The sequence below is a fragment of the Egretta garzetta genome, unplaced genomic scaffold (genome assembly GCF_000687185.1).
Source record: "Egretta garzetta isolate BGI_Z169 unplaced genomic scaffold, ASM68718v1 scaffold275, whole genome shotgun sequence".
In the NCBI taxonomy this organism is placed as follows: domain Eukaryota; kingdom Metazoa; phylum Chordata; class Aves; order Pelecaniformes; family Ardeidae; genus Egretta; species Egretta garzetta.
In genome coordinates, this window is record NW_009259867.1 from 902,820 (window position 1) to 907,402 (window position 4,583).

Sequence of the window (4,583 nt, forward strand, 5' to 3'; positions counted from 1 at the left end):
CCCCTCAGCCTCCTCTTCTCCAGGCTGAACCCCCCCAGCTCCCCCAGCCGCTCCCCAGCAGCCTGGGGCTCCAGACCCCTCCCCAGCTCTGCTGCCCTTCTCTGGACATGCTCCAGCCCCTCCAGGTCCTTTGGGGAGGGAGAGGCCCAACCCTGACCCCAGCAATCGAGGGGTGGCCTCCCCAGTGCACCAGTGTTTGCTGCACAGGCAATGCAGGAGGTGACAACCTGCAGCCTGGGTAGTGCTTAACCTGGTGGAAGCAGTGATGCCAGTCAACTTGAAATCTCAGCTGAAGGCCACAACCAAAGCCACCATCAATGCTGTTTTTATCTCTGATTACCCGACCAATTTAAGGAGTCCTTCTTCAACCCTCCCCCTCCACCGCCTCCACCATCCCGCAGAAACAGGCATGGGAAGCTGAGCTCCCAGCCTGAGATGGAGGATCCTTTTGGGTGCTCTACACCTGCAGAAGAGATAGTCCTAGTTTGGGAATTAAACAGCAAAAACAAAGACAGGAAAAAAATTACAGGGCACAGGACCGAAATGAGTGGGCGATCCAGCATGGCTGTGCAGAAGGATGAATCCTGCAGAACCACACATGCTGCAGCAGGCCAAGAGACACGGATTTGCCCTGCTTGCTTGATTTTTGCCCTCAGAAGGGTTTCTGGAGGACTTCTGAGATACAGGGTGTGTTTCCAGCTTTGCCGGGCAACGCACATCCAGCATTATGTGCCTCAATTTCCCCGCATATGACCGGGTGCTAATGCTGTTGACATTCAGATATGGCTTTATGGCTCGTAGTTGGCAAGGGACATGATAGGATCTCGATATTAAGATTTATTGTTGCATTCGTGTTCTTAGCTCGCTGGTACCATCCAAAGACTGTGCCCATCTCTTCTCTTTTGTATCACGCTTTTCTCTTCCTCCAGTGGCTGCAATTGCCCTGATAAGTGATTTTCTAGCCTGTGTCGAAATATCTATAGAAATACAAACTGTTGTGGTTTCTGCTCAGGAAATGAAAGCATTCCATCATTCTCCACACCAGCCGGGAAACGCAAGCCAGTCAGCTGGACCAGCATCCCCAGGTGCCTCCTTGGTGCAGGGCCTGAAATAGCATCCACACAGGCCGCGGTGGAAAGCCACTTAATGAAGTTTACAGTGTCCTTTCGACGGGCGGCTCAAGTGTTCGGCAGAAAATGAAGGGGTTTTGACTTTCTGCCTGTGGCAGGTGGAAAGAATTTGCACCGAGATGTTAGTAACAGATGCCATTCTCCCTTATGGTTTTCTTTGCGTGCTCAGGAAGGTGTTTTCAGCTAATGTTTGGTATGTTGTCCCCCTGGGATTTCAGTTACTTTTATTATAATAGGATTTTAATTTTAGCTTCTAATAGGAGATTATGCTGGTCTCCAGGTACATGAGAAAATAATTTCCACACCAGCTCTCTTCCATGGCTTCATAACCGTGAGCTGCAGCTGGGTGGGACTGGGGGAAATGGGAGGCCAAGAGCATGGAGCCAGAGGTGAAAAAGTGCGAGAGGTGAAATGCATGGCTGATGGTGCTTCAGCGTAACTTGCTGAGACCTCCGTCCCCAGAGGTACTAATTCCTGCTCTTAGTAAAAGCGTCCACTCTTTCTGCAAGCCTGAAGGGTCTTACTGTGCCAGGTTCTGCATAAAGGGGGAACGATCCTTGGCGTTGCACATGGCCGTGCCTTACACCTGAGTTCATCCCATCTTGCTGTAGAAACACATTTGAGGCATCCACATGATAGCTGCGGTCATGTTAGGATTGTTGCATGGTCAGTGGATAGAGATTAGCAGCTCCAGAGGGCGATTCAGATGGCCCTGCAGAAGGAAGAGTTGCCCTCTGGTCGCAGCTATCTCTCCCCATTGACTACAGAAGAGTAGAGGGTGCCTACAGTCCCAAATCTAGATCTTAGGTGAGATAATCAGACCCTGAGCATCCAAATATTGCACAGTCAGACTTCTGAACCGAGGCAGAGGAGCTCAACATCACTGCAGAAAGGATAGATGTCGCAAACATCCCACGAGGGTACCAGATCTAATCAAAATTCAGTGCACTCCGCCTTTGAAAGGCTTGGCCTCAAAGTCAAGAGGGAGCCCAGAATTCTGAAAAATTAATATTTCAGGCTGATGTAATACACTCAGACTAATTCCCAGCTATTATTGCACACGCAATATACATTTACACTCACTTTTAAATTTCCCACTCTTATTAAAAAAATAAAAATCTATGGGTTTATTGAGATATTAAAACCACATCAAATGGGTTGAAGCTCACTGTTACTCTTGTTTACACTGGCCAGAAAATCACTTCTGATGCCTTGAATGAATCCAGCAAAGCTGCACGGGATTGTGTACGCTCAGATTGATCAGAATAAACTCTGTAATAGAGCAAGTCACAGCAGGAGCGACGGAGAGCTCAACAGGACATGAAAGCAGACGGTTCAGTTCACAGAATCACAGAATCCCAGCATGGCAGGGGTTGGAAGGGACCTCGGGAGCTCACCCAGTGCCACCCCCCTGCTCAAGCAGGCTCACCCAGAGCAGGGGGCACAGGACAGCATCCAGGCGGGGGTTGAAGATCTCCAGAGAAGGAGACTCCACAGCCCCCATGGGCAGCCTGGGCCAGGGCTCGGGTACCCGCAAAGTCAAGAAGTTCTTCCTCACGTTCAACTGGAACCTCTTCTGCTTCAGTTTGTGCCCATGGCCCCTTGTCCTGGTGCTGGGCACCACTGAGAAGAGTCTGGCTCGGTCCTTGTGACATCCACCCTTGAGATATTTGTACGTGTTGATGAGATCCCCTCTCAGCCTTCCCTTCTCCAGGCTGAACAAGCCCAACTCCCTCAGCCTTTCCTCATAGGGGAGATGCTCCAGTCCCCTCATCATCCTTGTTGCCCTCCTCTGGACTCTCTCCAGGAGTTCCTCATCTTTCTTGAACCGGGGAGCCCAGAACTGGACCCAGTGCTCCAGGTGGGGTCTCACCAGGGCAGGGTAGAGGGGGAGGAGAACTTCCCTCGCCCTGCTGGGCATGCTCCTCTTGATGCACCCCAGGATACCATTGACGTTCTTGGTAACAAGGGCACCCTGCTGAAGTTATTTCAGTGTAACTAATACACAGCTATTCCTATCATTTGATTTTGTCCTCTCCTGACAGTCAAATATGTGACCTGAAATTAAAAAGTACCACTGCACTTTCAAAACATTTATTATAAAAGTTTCCCAACAAATCCAGAGTGATTTTCTAAAAATGGGGTGGCATTTGGGTTTCAGTACTCTTTTCAAAGGCTTCGTTCACCCAAACTTGACATGTTCAACAGCGATGGAACACAACTCTCTATTTCTCGTAGCATTTTAAGAAGCACTTTCATAGTACTGGTTGGTTGGTTGAGGTTTTCTGTTAAGGAAAATAGACGTCTTCCAGTAACAAACTTCAGACTGGGAAATTTTAAATAAAAACCCGTCATTCAGAAAACGTGTCCTGTGGTCTCATGCTCCTAGTCTGTGTACTCCCTAATTTCAAAGGTCCTAGGTCTGTAGATTCCAGTCCAATTTCTCCTGCATTTCTCCTGGTTTTGCTTTTTTAAGAGACTAGGAGGGGAAAGCAATGCACCCCCTTATTGTGCTGCTTCATGGACATCTGCAGGTCTGTAGACTTGTTTGGTTCTGTCTTCCAGACATTCCTGGGTGTTGAGGTTCTTCAAACATCATCTTGGAGGTCATGGACTCATCATATTCCAGACAGGCAAACTTAGGAGTCAAAGATGTATTTGCCCAGGTTCTTCCAGGTAACCTGCACTAACTCCGTATCTATTGTATGCACTAAGATCTGTCTCGTCACATCTTATTTTATTTTTTTTTATTTTATTTAATTTCATTTTATTTTAAATTCACAAAGCAAGAAGGGGTACCATCTCATGGTACCTTCATTCTTTGAATGCCACTCCTATCAGCCACAGATCTCCGTGACTGTGTTTGACCTGCATTCTCTATGCATCCCATGAATTTTGATATATTTAAAGTAACTTGGCTTGATGTGAGCTGGAACACACAGCTGAACCAGCATGTTTCAATCATCCTGCGGTTTGGAGCTGGCTGGTTTAATGTTATAACTGAGGGCGCAATATGGAATCCATTGAAAAGCCCATAATAATGTTGGAGCTAAACAGATGAGAATATAATTATTTTTGTCTGAATGACCAAAAAAAAAAAAAAGAATCTAACATAGTTCAGCTTGAATCAAGGGGATGCCACTCCCAGAACAGTCCAGTGTCCAGTTCAGCCAGGGTGGTGGATGTGTTGGAGGAGGTTAGCCTGAATAAAAGGTGGTGCCACCTTGGTAGATGGCACCAAGAGGTCCTGTGCTCCAACTGCCCTTCTGCAGATGTGAGGAGGGGTAAAGAAAGGAGCCCAGTCCAAAAAGGAACAACAGACATGAGGGCAGGTAATGAAGCATGTTTCACATCATGCCTCAATTATGCAAGGCCTCTGAGCTCCTTCACACCGTGTCCTCCCATCCCTGATTTCTCCCCACAGCAGGCTCATCGCTTGCTGCTTCCATGCAG